Source organism: Sorex fumeus, unplaced genomic scaffold, assembly GCF_029834395.1.
Source record: "Sorex fumeus unplaced genomic scaffold, SorFum_2.1 ptg000051l, whole genome shotgun sequence".
Lineage (NCBI taxonomy): Eukaryota > Metazoa > Chordata > Mammalia > Eulipotyphla > Soricidae > Sorex > Sorex fumeus.
The window spans coordinates 42,367,610-42,385,998 of record NW_026606108.1 but is presented as its reverse complement, the minus strand read 5'-3'; the positions used below and the strand labels follow the sequence as shown (position 1 = coordinate 42,385,998).

At 38.7% G+C, this 18,389-nt stretch overlaps 1 protein-coding gene across 2 annotated transcripts in view; it reads right to left on the bottom strand.

Annotated features, from left to right (window-relative positions):
- The window catches only part of ARHGAP26 (Rho GTPase activating protein 26), a 511,759-nt gene that overhangs the window by 281,539 nt on the left and 211,831 nt on the right, over window positions 1-18,389 (bottom strand). The window lies entirely within an intron of this gene.

The window sequence follows — 18,389 nt, the reverse complement described above, 5'->3', positions numbered from 1 at the left end:
ATTCATGTGTTTATTCCATATTCCTTCATTTATGCCAGATTAAGGCACCATTATCTGTAGAATGAAATGAAATTCTGAGTGAAAGGTACTTCCTCTCCTTGTCCTCCTATACCTTCTAGTAACTTCTATCATTGGATTACTATTCTGATGGCCTTTATTTTGGCTTGTCCCCTATCCATACATACTTCTGATAACAGTGCCGATATCAATCTCCTTTGGGGAAATCATTCCCCCTCCAATGTCAGTCCAGGTGACTACCCCTTCTGTTACCCCAAGACCTAGATCTGTCCAGTCTATCCTCCCTGTTTCTGTTCACAATGACTGACATGTGACTCAACAAGACTTCTAATGGAATGAAGGGGGGGAAAAAAGGAGGCCTTCCATCTAGGAACTGCTGCTAACTGTAAGGGGGGTGCAAGCTTGGAGTCATAAAGAATAGAATGACTACGGGGTCACCAATGAACTGATGCAATGTGAGAAGGAAGACAACAGAGAAGAAAACTTGAACACAACAAGGTCTGCACCTGGACTTTCAGCCATATAAGCTAAAAATTCTTTTTTACCTCGAACCAGTCCCTGATATTTTGAAGCAAATCCACAAACACAACGTTGCTCTATTTTTTTTTTTAAAGGCCATCTCCTACTTGATCACAAGCCCTCAAATGGAAAATACAGTGTTTATACCATCATCTTTCTAGCTCCATAATTAACAAAAGATCTGGCTCAAAAGCACTCAGTATATTGGGTCCTGGAAGATGGTTCAGTGGCTAAATAAGTATGTGTCGAGGGAACACAAGTTCTGGGGCACTGGGTGAGGGAGGGAAAATTGCTTAATACAACTATTCTCCTGCTAAACAAATGCTTTCTATGCACTCAGAACACAGTTGTAATATCAATAACAATAAGCATAAAAGATAACTGATTGTGGCTGCTTATATATAAGAATGGTAATAAAATGATAAGATTTTCCTATTTTGCTTACTAGAAACCAATATTTATTAGCTTGCTCTGCATACCCCCAACTCAAACATATCAAGATTTTTTTTAAGAAAACCAATAGTCTCAAAGCAGTGCCAGTGAAACAGCATCACATGAAAAGAGCAAAGTGACTCTGGCAGGAGATAAGCAGGAGTTTCTCTAACGGAGATCCTTACCTCTGCGGTCCTGACCCTGAATAACGTGCATTTCTGTACGTGGAGGAACCACAATGAACTTATACTTTCAAAGGTCAGAGAGTCCATAAAGGTTCAGAACTACTAGTCTAATGGGTACAGTAAGAATTTCTGGCATTTCATTTCTCTTCCCCTGTTAATTCAGCTAGAGGAAACTGACTATAACTCAGAAAAAAAAAGATAAGAAAATAATTCAAGTGAGCTGTTTTATGCACAGAAGATAGTCTTCAAGGAACCGATTAACATAAAATTAAGTTTTGTTTGCTCATTTGAACCTGGTCTCTAAAGGAAGAGAAGAATTTAAAGTGTAATTCACTCTACTGGAAATGATTGGCAGCAGTCAGCATATATCCAACTAAGTGAAGAGTAAAGAGCTTTGTCTTCTCCCTGCCAAGAGTCTGTCAACCCAAAAAACTTATTCACAAAATGCCCAGCCTATTTCAAATGAGAGAATGGCATTATTATTAACAGTGAAAAACAAGAAACAAACTAAAGGTTCACTAAGAGACTACATATATATCCTAAAACAACAGAAACATGATTCATTAAATATTCACTAAGCATGTACTGTGAGCCAGAAATTAGCATGCATCTTGTTTCAAAAACTGGAGACAAACAAATGTAAAACCAAAAACCATATAAAACATAATTCCATTAACTAATATATACACATACATATAACTATGCATAAAAAGATAACTGTACCTCCCAAGCACATAAGTCCCCCAAGCACCTCTGGGCATAACCCCCAAATGAAAACAAATTGAAAAAATCATTTAAGTGTAGGTCATAAAAAATGATATTCTAATGTAAATTTTTGAGAGAGAAAGAGGTGAGATGTTTTTAATGATGAAATTACTTAATTTCATACTTGGAGCTATTTAATATACAATTTAACAATATATCTAAAAGAACTGCATCTAATACCAGTGATCTGAGTTTGTTTACCTTTGTCATTTATTTGCCATGTAACTTTAAATAAATGAATCTCTCCATGACTCAGTTCCTCAAATGTAAACTGAGGATAGTCAAAGAGTACTTATTAAGATTGGGTAAATTAATAACAAAAGGGAAGAAGAAAATTATAACAATGATGGCAACAGAGGAGGTAAAGCACTTCCAAATACACTTACTACCATGCACAGAGAGCCTTATCTGAAATTTCTCTGAATATCGGCCCGATTCTAGCCCTTCTCTGAATCCATTCCTCTCCAAGCAGTAAGACTGACCTCTCCAAAGATAATAGCAACTTCAAGCAAAATCTTGCTCCTGGCTGACTCAACAATTTATCCATGCCCCAGCAAATATTTTTCATCTATCTGCTTTCCACCATACCAACAAGAACATTATTTCTCCAGTATTGAACCTTCTACTTTCTAAGTACCTAAGAAAGAACCTTCCACTTTCTTTCCTTCCCCTAATGATCCAGGGACATTCTCTTGTTCTAATTATAACCACATTTCATCCCATCCCATCAGAGCCACTCAACTAAATCTTGGGCTCTAGATTAGTTGGCTGGTTGGTTTTTGAAATGTATTGAAGCATATTCTTCCCCCCTTAAATTCTGATCTGGATTACTATTCTTAGAAGACTGCCCATTCACCCATCCATCACTTGGCATTCGATGCAGTGATATTCAATCACCAGCCTGAGAACTGGTGCCAGTCTCTGGCATCAATAGGCTGAAGATCACTACTTTAGTAAATGACAATGATGAAAACATTGTGCTAGATGCTAAGCCAGGAAGGGTATCTGAGGCTACCATCATAGAGTCAAGTGTTAAATTGCTACCACAGATATCTTTCAGCAACTTGGGAGCCTTATGACACTCAAAATTTACATTTACTTGATTTCCTTATACAACTGAATTGAGTTTGTCTTACTGCCACTGTTTTTACTTACATGTGGCCGATTCTTATCATTTTTTTCTTCTCTTGAACTTTATTCCCAACAAAAGAAATTATAAGAGTAAAAGGGTATTAAGATTTTTTTAAACAAACCACCCTGATAAAAACCATCTGTTTTATCTTGTGTTTCCTCTGGGTTTCTGTTTATGTGTGAGCCTGTGTATATGGATCTATAGTGTTGTAATATTAACACAGATATACTCTCATAATATTACTTTTTCATGGCTAAGCATTTTTACATTTAATATTTATGATTTAATGTCAGTATAACATTAAAAGATTTTTCATAGCAGATTTATGCTTATCATTATGTGACTTAGAGTAGTATACTTACTTATTGAATTATTGGCAAAACACAGATTGTTTCTACTTTAAAAGATTAATTAATCATCAATAAATAATTTTCCTATATAGATTCTTTTCTAACTATAGACTAGGAAATTATTTTCAAGCAATGGAATTATCAAAATCAATTTTAGAATGTCAATCTTTTAATAGTCAAATGGCCTTCCAAAGGCTTTAACAATTTGATATACTATACTTTATTATCCACCCTAATGGAAGTAAGTCATGTTAAGGATAATCCCAGTTATTTCTGTTTGCAATTGGGAAGCCAAACATTTATACATACTCTGATAGACCTTTTTGGGGGGGGCTGAGGGACTTCTGGACCACACATAACTGTGCTCAGGGCTTACTCCTGCCTCTACACTCAGGTATCACTCCTCACAGTGCTCAGGGACCATATATGATGTCAAAAATTGAATCCAGATTGGTTATGTGCATTTTAGTGCACTATATCTCCAGCCCAAAGATTATTTATCCTCTTAATTAAACCTCACATGCCAACAGAAGACATGCAGATAAAACAACATCATATGGAAGTCCTCTAAAACATAAAGACAGATACAAATTTGAACCCTGCAGGGAACAGGGAAATCAGTCATGAAATTCTCAGTGAGCAAAAGTCATCTGTATTCATATGTCTAAAGGTCCCTGTGCAGATATGCACGTATGTTATAAAGTATTCTGTAGAACAATGCTTTTTGACCAGGGATGGACCATATGGCACCTCTGTGAGCACCTAGGATATTCCAAGGTTATCACTAGTAATCATGCGAGTGGGTCACATGAATAGAAACTAGAAGTCAATCATCAGGATTGGGGGAAGGGGGGGGTGGAGAGGAGAGACTACAAAAAGGAAAAAGGGGCTGTGACATTTTTTTCTTTAATGAAATTTTCCAAGAAAGTGAAACATCAAAAACAAGTTTTAAGACTGAAGAACTTAGAGGAATCTAACCCAAATCAAGAAGGATGTTCTTCATCTTTTGGTCTCCTCAATACAATATGTATCCTTAAATATAAGGGGCTATATTTTAATAGCATATGTCTTATTTCAATTACCAGGCATCATACATAGAAGTAGAATACAGCAGCTCAAATTTCTGCCAACTAATACAAAATTCAAACTACTTATATTTGAGGTTAGCCTTATCTTGATTTATTGAGTTTTATGTTCATCTGTAAAAACATTATAATTTAACGGCTTCATTTTGCCTTCTGATTACTTTCTAATCATTAAAAACCTGGAACACTTAAGGTTTTAGATTTTCCCCTTTGTTAATTATTTGATGATGTACAAATAATGCTGCAGATATTCTGATAAAGCAAAGTGAAAGTTTCATGATGTATAAATATGTGAAATCCTTCTGCTATTTAAGTTATTTTGCCCACAACTTACCTTTTTGCAAGATATTCAGATAGATATCAAGAGCTAAGCACTCTAACTATGCAAAAGGGAGGTATCCACCTCAATTCTACTCACTGTGCATCTGAGTTGCCTGTTTGAGAATTCGTGTTGCTTTCTCTCACTGCTCAAATAGAAGTAGTGCTTTGAATATAAATAGCTTTACCAACAAGAATACTTTTTAAAAAGCTATTTAATTAAAGACCCGTGACTTACAAAGTTATTGACAGTTGAGTTTTAGGCAGACCATTATTTCTACATCAATCCCACCAGCAGTGTCAACTTCCCTCCACCATGGTCCCATGCTGCCCTCCAACCTTATACTTTGGAAGTCACATTTCAAAGTTCTATGATTGTAATTTAGATCTCATGTTTTTGTTTTTTCTTTTATCTTTTTTAAAAAAGAATGAAAAACCAGGGGTCGAAGCAATAGTACAGCACGTAAGGTGTTTGCCTTCCATATGGCCAATCCAGGTTTGATCTCTGGCACCCCACAGAGTCCCCCAAACCCACCAGGAGTGATCCTTGAGTGCTGCGAAAAGAAGGAAAGGAGGCCAAGAAAGAAAATGAGGGGTCATCAACACTCAGTACTGTTAGTCAAGGAAGGAAAACTCACGGATCTTCTGACTGGCAGATTAAGACCATAATTAAAATACATATTAAGATGCCCAATAATAAGTGGACACTGGTGAAGAAGCTGGCATTGAAACACTGTCTGCCTGAACTCAGTCAAAAATATCTTTGATACTTTGTAACTCACAGTAATTTAATAAAAGGTAAATGTTTGAAAGATACCCAATACCAATCATAGATACTACTAGACTTTGAGAATCTAGAAGTGTGCCATAAAGGCTTTTGGCTTTTCTCTCCCCACTCCCCACTCTTTTACAATACTTAAGAAACAAAAGCATCTCTACCCATGTAGTGCATACTGAAAACCTGTTTGCTGAAAAAAACTCCAGAGCTGAACAAATTTAAAGGAGACAAAATAGCAAAATGAATTAAAAGAAAAACTGGATAGGCCATTTCACGTTTGTCAGAGTAAATGCCTATAGATATGCACCTATGAAAAACGTCTGTTAAATTAAAGATCTCTCATGGTGAATTTGAGATGTGTGTGGCATCATCTATAGGTGAAAAACAGAGAGAGTTTTAGTTTGGAAATGTGCTCCTTTACTTTTCTATCATTTGTATCTCTCCTGCTTTGCTTAAGCCTTTAAAGTTTTTCATTAATTCCATCTCTGTACCATAGGTATCTATGTATCTCTGTATCATAGGTATCTCAAAGGGAAATGATATTTTCAACAAAGCCAGAGATACTGAAGGTTAGGAACACTGGCCAGAGTTCAACAGATGCATACTTTCCACCAGAAGAGGAATCTGTCGTCATTTTTAATAGATATTGAAAATGAAAACAACTAACTTAAATGAGAAGTGATAGCAGGAGATGGGGGAGACGCTGTGGAGAGAATGAACAGAAATATTTCAAATGGGACATTAGAAGACAACTATTAATTTATTTATTTATTTTGGATTTAGGGCCATGCAGAAGGGGCTAATGGGCAACTCCAAACTTAGGTGTTGAAGGTTGTCCCCAATTACACTTTGGAGCAAGGGGTGGGGGTGGCGATGGGGGGCATGAGGTGACAGAGATAAAACTTAGGCAAAGAAGAAGCAGATAATCTAATCCTTTGAACCTTTTCTCAGTCCCCAATTTAATTTAAGGAAAATCAATAATACTCAAAGTTAAATGTTTCCAATCAAAAACTGGTGGAAAATAATAAAAAAAAACAAGAAACAGGGATGTTAATCTTATTTCTTATTATAATGAGCTATGACCTGAAATACAACTTCAGTTGTATACAACTTCATTAATCCACTCTTACCCTTACTGCAAAATTGATAGTCAGAAAATATCAATTTTGAAATGTGAAATGAAGAAGTGAAATTTCCTAATTTTGTGAGTGCTACACTCTCTTATGTCATGATTTCCCTTTCTGACAATGCGACATCTAACCCCACGTCCAATTTTACATCCAACCAATAGTGACTGAAGAGTGTCTACTACATGCTGGTCCCAATGTCACCACTGAAAGAAACCAAGGAAAAAAAGGTTTATTTAGTTCAAGGAGTGCCATCCAAAAGGTGAGAAACAGATCACAAATAGAATAGGCTGTGCAGGAAATACAGGGAGTGATATAAAAGAAGATGGGGGGAGGCATGATGGGAACCAAGGGGACTAGGAAAAGCATCTCTGAGAAAATACTTTTAGTCTAAGCTCCAAAGAACAAGAGCAAGTTAGATAAAAGGACCTGGGAAAAATCATCACTACATTGCAGATGGCTAGAATGGCATGTGGAAAGGCCCTAAGTGGAGGAAAGGTCAGGGGTCCTGGGGAATAGAAAGTTGGTCAAGGAGGCTGGCCTTCCTGGCCACAACAGGCGCTGAAGTTATCTTCTCTGGGAAGGGGAAGCCAGTGGAGAGCCACTGAAGTGGAATTGCTTTTCAAAATATGTTCAACATTTTTTTTAAATGTAGGAGTACTGCTATTTATTCAACCATTGATTAAGCTGAATGTTCAACATTTTTAAGTGTCAAAATGTTACTTTGTTTTGATAGGAACTGTTTCACCATTATAGTGTATATTTTTCTCTTCTGAAGTCTCCCTACTCACCCCCCAAAAAGACCATTAATACAGCCTCCTGATGACAAAAAAAGCTTCACTGAAAACAAACAATAAAATAGTATATTATATTAACAATCTGTGTTCTTCTACCTACTTACACCTCCTCTCTTGTGTAGAAGTCCATGGACCAGCAGTTATGAGCAAGGTGGTAACCCAGACATTTTCAACCTCTATACACAGTGAATAGGTACTAGTCTGTGGATAAATGGTTGCAAACTACTGCTGTAAATGACATGGAGTCTAAGCATTCATGACATACCTAGCATTTTCTAACTTTCCAAAAAATATTTCCAGACTATGTAGCTTGTCTGTAAAGTTTCTCAAATTGTCACCCATCTCCGAGCAGTTTTTTGCACATATTTACTGTAAAATAATCACATATAAGTAGACTGGCACTGTTTGAAGCCAGGCTGTTCATGAGTATTTAGAATTTAAATTTTTCCTGTTGACTTGAGCTCAGTATTTGGTGCTCTGACATCCATAAGGAAGACTGAATATTAAACCAAGTTCACTGGCCTTGTACAATTCAATTTCTTTCCTCTTCCTCTACAACCAAAAATCACTTCTTTTTCTATCAGTTTGTTCCAACTGCCTTATGAAGAACAACTTCAAAGCTGGAGAGATACTACAATGAGAACGGCACCTGTCTTGCAGAAGAGTGACCCAGGTTCAATCTCAGACATCCCCTATGGTCACCCAAGCCCCACCAAGAGTGATTCCTGAGTGCAGAGCCAGCAGTAAGCCCGGAGCATGTGTGGCCCAACCCCATCCCCTAAAAATATTAAACAACTTCAGCTAAACCACCAGGCCACACATGACACTGACTTTTCTATGCAATCAAGTGCAGATATTTGGGTGACAGTTATTTCTGTCTCTAGTGATCATTTTCACTCTAGAATTTGAAAATAAACAGACACACACCAATTTCTAATGTGTAGACTGAACAAAAGACTAGAGATCATCTTGGTGTGCAAAGGTCCTGAGCTTGGTCTCCAGTACATGATCCTCAAACAACTCTGGTGTGGCCTTGATGACCCCTAGCCCCACAGAGCCCAAGCAATGAACCACCTGGCTCACACAATCGGGTGGAATATCACCAGAGGTAGCCCCAGCCTCCTGAGCATTACTTGGGAGACCTTCCCCCAAACGAGATCAATCTTACACGGCTCCCTTTTCCCTTCTTCACTTCAGAGCTCATACAAGAAATCACAGATGACAAGGTCAATCCAAAATTTGACCACCAGATTGATAGCACAGCGGGAAGGTCGTTTGCCTTGCACGCAGCCAACATGGCCAATCCGAGTTCGATTCTTCCGCCCCTCTTGGAGAGCCCAGCAAGCTACTGAGAGTATCTTGCCCGCACGGCAAAGCCTGGCAAGCTACCCATGATATATTCGATATGCCAAACACAGTAACAACAAAGTCTCAAAATGGAGACATTACTGGGCCCACTCGAGAAAATTGATGACCAACGGGAGGACAGTGACAGTGACAGATAAGTTATGTGTAGTGACAGAATTCTAAAACTGGCTTCCTCAAAATATTCCTTATGGTTACTCAAACTTTAATGAAGGTCACTGTCACTGTCCTCCCGTTGTTCATCAATTTTCTCGAGCGGGCCCAGTAATATTGTGAGACTTGTTATTACTGTGTTTGGCATATCGAATACGTCACGGGTAGCTTGCCAGGCTTTGTCGTGTGGGCGAGATATTCTCGAGCTTTCCGGGCTCTCCGAGCGGGGCGGAGGAATCAAATTCGGGTCTACCAAGTCGGCTGTGTGCAAGGCAAACACCCTACTTGCTGTGCTATCGATCCAGCCCTTAATGAAGGTACTATGACCAAATCTAGAGTTTCCCTACAAGGGGCTGGATGGCCCCCTATAGAGCCCCAGGATATTGCAAAGGGGCCACAGGTAAAAATCGTGTAAATGTGGGTCCAGTGCATGAAACTAGGAAACTAGCCACTAAGGAGAAGACATAAGAATGTGGGAAGGGTGCCATAGTCAGAAAAAGGTACAGAAACACTGACCAGGTGACATGAGTACTTTAAAAGCTAAGTTTCTCAGGCTGGCAACCAAAGCAACAGTTGGTGTAACCCCAACTCTATGAAGGATTCCACATGCTACTATTGGGTTGAAAATGGAGAGGGCCATGCCTGAGGCATGTGGGGCTGCCTATAGCTGTAACAGTAAGTCCTAGTAGATGGCAAGCATGAATTATAGGACTCATGATCTATAGTCACGAGATACTGAATTCCACCAATCACAGCGATGAGTCTGAAAGAGAACTCTAGTTCAAGGTGAGAACACAGCTACTCAATACTTCCGAGATTCATTTTGCCCCAAAAGCCTAGGCATGCTGGCAAAATAGGTGTCCAGGAAGTCTGGAAGATTAATAATAAACTATATAAATAAATGATCTCTTAAAATTTCATTCAAATTTCTTACAAATCTCCATGTAATAGCAAGGTACTTTATTCTGAGCCACTGTCCTGCATTCTATCCTGGCTCTGTCCCTGAGTGCTTGTGTGATGTAGCAAGGAATTCATTCTCTTTCTTTGGGCCTTTCTTCACTAAGTGAGGGGGAAATGTCAGCTGACTGGTAAGGTATCCCTCAGCCCTGACAGTGACGAGATTAGTCATTTCCTTTTTAGAGTAGAAAGTTTAATAAAAACAAATATGCAGATTCTTCTATAGATTTTTCTATTTTCTATATACTTGAATTTCAAATTATATTCATGACTTCCTACAAATTACCACAGCTCTATTTCAAAGTTACAATATTGAAGGTAAGTTGTAGAACATAAATCTGCGAATACTGTTTGTTTTTAATATATAGCTACAAAGTTTATGCTTAGCACAGCGGTAGGGCATTTGCCTTGTGTGCAGCCAGCCCCGCTGAGCCGGGTTCGATTCCTCCTCCCCTCTCGGAGAGCCCTGCAAGCTACTGAGAGTATCTTGCCCACACGGCAAAGCCTGGCAAGCTACCCATGACATATTCAATATGCCAAACACAGTAACAAGTCTCAAAATGGAGATGCTACCGGGCCCACTCAAGCAAATCAATGAACAATGGGAGGACAGTATGACAGTGTCTAATTATGACCGGCACCTAGCAAGCTTTTTGATCTTGCAGTTCCCTAATATTTGGGCCTTTTACAAGGTTTATCTTTACATAAGAGTTGAGTCAACATAATGCTAAAACTAATTTATTTAAAATGTAACCAGAAGGTCAAATTAGGAATGGAGAGAGAGGGAATATATATGAGATTTTAAATCTTTGAAAGTGTTTCTTGACTTCAAACAATAGCCATAACAGTCTTGAAGGGCTCTATTTTAATTTTCACTCTACTTTTTGAAATTTCCATACTGATCATTAGTTTCAAAAAGAAAGGCCTAAATCTTCCCTCTTTTACTTCCAAATGTGTTCATATTCTGCTAAAGTTACAAGTTATTGTTAACTAATCCATTACAAAATAAAAATCTTTCCAAAGAAGTCATTTCAAGTTTATGCAATTCGAATAGCTTTCCAGATTGCAAACCTGAGCTGGTACAAAACATAATATGTGGAAGTGGGAGGCCTTGGGTGGGGAATGTGGAGGAGAGTGATTTGCAGAGTTCTGATATGTATGAGTTTCCTTTGCAGCTCAACAGCTCAATTCTCTGTACTTAAAACTGAATTCTAAGTTGTCACGTAAGGGTGCAGGAGCACTTCCTAAAGGAAAGCATGTACTGCAATGTAAGAAGAGATTTCCAGACAGAGAAGCAGGAAATAAAAGGAGTACAAGAGAGAAATACAGTTCAAATTAGAACGGAAACGCTCCTGTTTTAAAGATCTAGAAAGTTGTAGCAAAATCTACTGCTTCTCGTATGTGTAGTTGTATGTATATATCAGAAAGAGTTATTATTGTTAGAATATTATTCCCAAGAAGAAAAGTCACAGAGTACCTTCTTTTAATTTGAAGACCAACATTATATAGTTAAATGTGGGTCTTAGAGATGGTAGAGTAGATGGATAAGGACTAGGAGACAATTTTACTTTTTCCAGGAAAATGAAGCAGCAAATAATCAAAATAGGATTTTTTAAAATCAAAATTTAATTTTTTTTAGGCCAGGGATTAGCTTGGTGGTAAATCATTAACCTTGCACCTGCAAGGTCCTGAGTTTGATCCAAGACACAGAAAAAATAATTGTTCTTATTTTAACCTATGCACAAAATCCTAACAATTAAGTGCTTATAGGAAATACAATTTTTCTACATTCTTTTCTGTTAAGTCACAAGATAACCTATATTCAATTCTAACCACCAAAAGGATGATAACTACTGCAAAGCTAACTGAGGGCCTCAGCATTTTCCCATATTCCATTCTTTGGGGTGTGGGTATTGTTTTGGGTAGACTTTCAAGCAGTACTCAGGAGGTCTGGATTCCCGCCCCTTCACCCCATCAGCAATTTCTGGTGGGTAAGTGCAAGGGTCCAAGCATGTGGTACTGCTGAAGCCCTGTGGTGCCAGGAATATCCAAGCTACATCACTAGTGCTTCGGTCTCCAGGGCCACACCCAGCAATGCCTGGTGGACCACATGGTACCAATAATCAAATCAGGTGTACTGTCCACTTCAGCCCCATTTTGCATTTGGGGAGCATACCAGATGGCATCCATGGGTCATTTCTGGCTCTGTGGTCAGAAATGACCTTTGGTTATTCTCAGTGCTGGGGACAGAACAGAGGTCAGCAGGAAGCAATGAAAGCACCTTTGCCCCTGAACTATCTCTCTGGCCCCATTTCACCGTCACTGTCACTGTCCTCCCACTGTTCATTGATTTGCTTTGCTGGAGCGGGCCCCAGTAACGTCTCCATTGTGAGACTTGTTTTTGTGTTTGGCATATCGAATACGTCTCGGGTAGCTAGCCAGGCTTTGCCGTGCAGGTGAAGTACTCTCGGTAGCTTGCAGGGCTCTCTGAGAGGGGCGGAGGAATCAAACCCAGGTTGGTCAGGTGGACCACATGCAAGGCAAATGCCCTACTGCTGTGCTATCACTTGCCCCAATTTACCATTCTTAACTCTTTGACTAAAATCATTCTTCTCTCAAGTTTCTACAAAGTCATCATTCTTATATAGTTTCTCTTCAACAAGTACAAAATAGTCTCTTTGACCATGATCATTGTTCAAGATTCAAGATTCATGGACTTCTTACAATCCTTTGGGTCTCCTCACCTTTGGGTTTCCAGGAATGTGATGCAGTGGTACAGTGCCTGCCTGGAATGAGGCCACATTTCAATCCCTGACACCAGATCACATTGCTGTCAAGGGTAATACTTGACTCTGCCAGTGGATTCTTGTGTGAGTGCAATGCATCACAATAGCAAAAAGAGACAAGATGAGGGAAAATGTCCAACAGCAGTTATAAGATATACAATTTCTCTTTGCCCTCCTTTTGAATGTTTATCTGCTAGAGAGAGATCAGGAGCCCAGCAAGATGCCCTAGTGTAAATAAAAGTGTTAAACACGAAGAATAGCTAGCTGAGCTTTGAGTCCTTTTAGTAGTGGTTCATCTTTATTCATGTTTTCAATTAATAATAATTCTGCTTTCCAAGGTAAGTCTGTAACTTCAGAAATTCAAATAATGAAAACACTGATCAATAAGCTCTCTATCCCCATAACTATGATTTAAACCATGTATACCTTTATATTAAAGTGCAAGTTTAAGCAATGTAGGAATTCTCAGCTAATCCTTTGCTGAACTTCAAAAGTCTTAAGTAAAAGAAGACCTCAGCAGAGATTCTTCCAAGGACATAACTGGCTGACTAGATTCCACTCTTTGCCAAAGCCAAGATTCTGGAAATGTAAGCAAACCAAGCCACGTAATAGGCAGGCTTTATAAGGATTCACTCCAAGTGTGCTACTTGTTGCATAGAAACTACATGAGGTGGTCTGTCCAAAAAAGCAGATGACAAAAATCTACTACTAATTGGAATGAGTCACCAATCCCTTCCATTTTCCAGATGCTATGGTGCTGGAAAAAAAAATGACTGATGTAGGTAAGGGAATCTGGCAAGTTCCCTGGAAGACGGGTGCAGAGAGCCCAATGGTTATCTGAACTAACAAGGAAATTTTTTTTAAGAATGAAAAAGTTGAAGAGAAAACTGAACCAACTGAGTCTAAAGAGGCAGAACTGAGTATCAAGGACAATTCATCAACTCATTAGAAAACATATTTTGAACACACAGGAGAGATAACCTTGGGGATTTTCAATGACTAGAACAAAGGGACTCACCAGAAGCAAAGGGGGCAGCCCAGACAACACTTGGTCAATGGAACAGAAAAAGAAGGCATTACTTGACAAGGGCTTAAACTGAGTAAATACTGTAATTAGTCCTTTGAATAATTCCACTTATGAGGCCTAATGTTCTTATACTTCACAGAAATAGCAGGCTTAATAAATCTTAATGACTTTTGGTGGTTTTTAACAAAATTCACCAATGTCTAGATGTCTTTTCATCATAGAAATCAGCTATAAAGTTAAACCATATATATTGTTTGCAAACTCTTGTTCTATTAATTAGATAGCATACTTGCTCACCTTATATAATTTATAGAAACTGTGGAGGGGGATAATTCCTTCAGTGGTACAAAGGAGATAAGACAATTGTGATCAGATACTATCAGCGATTCAGGTCTGAATAGAATGACTCTAGTATTGGCATACCCCACCCAGATGGACTGTGCCAACCAAGTAGCTATGTAAGAAGTCAGCTCTCCTACCAAACAATTCTATGGACCCATCCCAGCTTAATAGTTGACAGCTCGCCCTCAGCAGAGTTGATACTTATTCACTGCATCTTACAGGGCAGAAGTAAATGGAAAACCCTATTTTCTGTTGTCTCTTGTCAATTGTTTTCTGTACGTTCCACTTCACTAAAATTAAAAACAGGAGATTTGCCTTGTCCATCTAAGACAGGTGGCCTTAGTTTTGACAAGTCCCAAAATAATTATACAAGCAAGACACAGGCAGGTTCTCCAAGGTCAGAACTTAAAGAGTCAGCCAATCAGAGAGGAAGGAGGTGGTGAAACAAGCAGGTGCTTGAAGTGGGCTGTTGAAAGCTCCAAACCTTTGAGAAATAAGACTCTGAAACTACAACCCCCCACATCTGTATATATTTGCTGCATGGTCTTTCTTAGGTGGAAGTTTTACAAACAAACAAACAAACAAAAATTTTCAATTTAAACAACCCCTGAAGTGCAAAGATTAGAAATCTATACCAAAAGAAAAGGAGAAAAGGAACTATTTATGGCTTAGGAGCAGGTGCATAATCTGTGTGCTTGTAAACTCTCAACACCTATATAGTGGCTTAGTTTAAACTCAATCAATTTTCACTGAACTGAATCCAGACGCTCAAATTTTGAAGAGCAGGTGACAACATCTGTGTGCCAGAGGACAGCAGCAGTGGCACTTCAGAGAGAGCAGATTTGGGTGGTGCGGAGTGCTCCTCCAGTCAACTGAGACCACAGCTCAACTTGTGGACACTAATTAAAGCAAAGTGTCATAAGCAAGACGCCATTATCTCCATGCCACTCTGGCTGCAAATACCTTACTAAAATCAAACAAGCAGGCACAAAAACACCAGTTGCTAATGGGAGTCTGGTACTGACAGAGACCCCTCAGCATATGTATCTATGTCTGCCTTTGAATAACAGAGGATGGTCCCTAGGACAAAAATGGAATTCACTGCTGGTTTTGGAACATTCCTTTTTCTTTTCTTTTTGGTTTTGCAGCTACTCCTGTGGTTATCCCTGGCTCAATGCTCAGGAGCACCATGTGGTGCCACCGACTAAACTCAGTCCACTGAATTATCTCTCTGATCCTAGCATTCCTTTTTCTACTGATAACTACCAGCTAGTCCCATGTCCCCTCCACTAAAAAGGAAGGTCATCCTATGCTTAAAATCATAATAAAATGTCTATAGGGAATCAATGAAGGGGAATATGAAAGCCAAGTCAATGAGAGAGAGAGAGAGAGGAAGAGAGAAAGAGAGAGAGAAAAGAAAGAGAAAGAAAGAGAGAAAGAGGAAGGGAGGGAGGGAAGGAGGGAGGGAGGGAGGGAGGGAGGGAGAAAAGAGACAAGGGAAGGAGAGAGAGAGAGAGAGAGAGAGAGAGGGAGGACAGAGTAAGAGGGAGAGACAAAGAGGGGGAGAGGGAAGGATGGAGGGAGGGAACCCTGAGCAGTGCGAAAGCAATGTAGTAACTTCAACGCTTACGACTAAAAAGCAAAGTGTACCCAAGTATTCTTCTCTTCGTAATTTAAAAACATTAATTGGGAACCAAATAGATAGTACAGCAGGTAGAGCACTTGCCCTGAATGAGGCCAACCAGGTTCAACCTCCAAGACACCACTTATGGTTCCACAAGCACCACCAGGAATGGCCCCTGATTACAGAGCCAGAAGTAAGCCCTGAGCACCACCAGGAGGTATGACCTTTAAAAAAATTTCTCTCTCTATATATATGTATGTATACATATATATACACACATGTACACAACATGTAATTATATATACACATATATAACTTAATTATGTTACATATTACATATATATGTAATACATGTTATGCGTATATAATATGCATACTATATGTTTGCAATATACACATGTGTATATATATACAATGTATAATACATATATTATGCATACATGTTATGTATATAATACATAATACATATAATACACAAAATGAGAAGTAAGCCCTAAGCCCACCCCTTCCCCAGGCAGGGCTCAAAAACAAAAATAAAGACAGAGAGGATAAGATCAACACTTGTCTCAGCAAGCCTACAACTTTCTGCATTCGACAACATAGAGGTATTAACAAGGCAGAGAAAGAACCAAAGCAAGGCATTAGCCATACAGATGTCTCATATGAACACTACTAAGAGAAATACTGCATTCATGTTTGTAAAGTAGTTCCAAGAGAAGAAGCTAAAAAGCACTCCAGTATATTACAACACTAACCATCCGCTGCCACCCCCACAATTTTTTTTTGCTTTTTTGGTTATACCTGGTGATGCACAGGGGTTACTCCTGGATTTTCACTCAGGAATTACTCCTGGAAGTGTTTGGAGGACCATATGGGATGCTGGGAATCGAACCCCAATCTGCCACGTGCAAGAAGACAAAAGCCCTACCCGCTGTGCTATTGCTCCAGTCCCACACAATTTTTTTTTAATTCCTCTCAATCTACCCCCCCAAATGCTGATTTCCTTAGTCTGGCTGGGAGGTCAAGATTTTGTTAAGTTTTATGGTGTAAACAAAACAAATGAGCAATGACTATAAGAGGGCATAATGCTAAGCTAAATAATTTTAGCTTAATTTCTGGTTTCTCATACCCTCTTCTTTCTTTTCTATTTTAAAATAAAGAGGTGAAGACAGGGTGAACTTAATTTCCTTGGCTTTGTGTCAGTAAAGACCACACAGCATGCAGGAACAATGACAGCTGGCTGGGGCCTGGCCAGGGCTAACTCCCTCTGGTCAGCCTTTGGCGATAACCACTAGACCACACGTCTGAGCTATTTTGGGGTGGTCAAAGGGAACAGTTAAAACCACACTACAATATGTCTTTGCTTTTAGGGTGTATTTCTTCCAGGGTCATGGAGCAGGATTTTTGGAAATATACCTAAAACAGATGTGGTCACATTGGTATCAGGAGTCCTCGTCACTTAACCATACTGGGTCTGATTCCACAAACCCCAGTTTTATAAAAATGCTTCTCACATTCCACACCTCCCGAAAAGCAAACAAACTAATTCACTTATTTCTAATATTCAAAATGCCTTCATGGACATGTGTCAATGTATTTTTTAAGAGCTATCCTTTATTTGAATGCTAATGACTATTATAATTTTTTGGCTTTTAGAGTCTAAAAGAGAACTGCAAGAAGTGGTCTAAGTCCATTCAATCATTCTTCATTCTTCACACAGTCGTTCTAAAAAGATCTTCCCTTTATTGACTGCCTTTCCCACAGAGAAAAAAAAATTTTAAAAAAAAACCTTGAAAGTAGTCCAACCATAATCTTTACTCCCATGAATCACTGCCGTAATATCTGATAGAGGGCCAACAGTAATTGGTACTGCTGATAAAAGGGAGAGGTCACACTATGGAATGGATATTAAGACAATGTTACAGCCTCAAATGTCTTTAAACTAACACTTTAATAGAGATAATAAACACAGTAAATTGCAGACAGATGAACATATGATATGAGGAGAAGAAATAGGAGACAATCTACAAAAGACCCAGATGTGTGTTCCCAAAATCTATGAGCATGAGATTCATCTAAGAAAACCTTTGAAAGAAGACAGGAACATTTGATTGTGGAAAGGTATGAATGGTTACCTAGAGAGGAGGAGACTGATGCAAGTTGTCAAATACATCCCAAGAAAGGGACAAAGATAAGATGATGTCTTTCTGGTTAAGTTTCATTAAAAGTCAAGCCTGAAAACTATTACAGGTTCAACTAAACTAAGGAGATGTGATAAAGAAATGCAATGGCATCCTGGATCCCCTTCCCCCCCCCAAAAAAAATTGATAGTGGGACAGGTGGCAAGATTTGAATATCTGTTAAGTAGATGATACTGCATCAATATTAATTTGGTTTGAAAATTATACTGTTCTTATGAAAGACATTAACATTCGGAGTATCTGGGTAAAGGGTCTTCTGGATCTGTTTTTGCAACATTTTTATTAGTCTGAAATGATTTCAAAATGAAAAGTGAAAAAATAATAAATTTTAATGAAGTAACACACAACACAGCTATGACCTCTGGTAAATTATTGACTTGCAAAAACGTGACCCTCCAGATGGAGGAAACAAAAAACAAAAAAGAGAA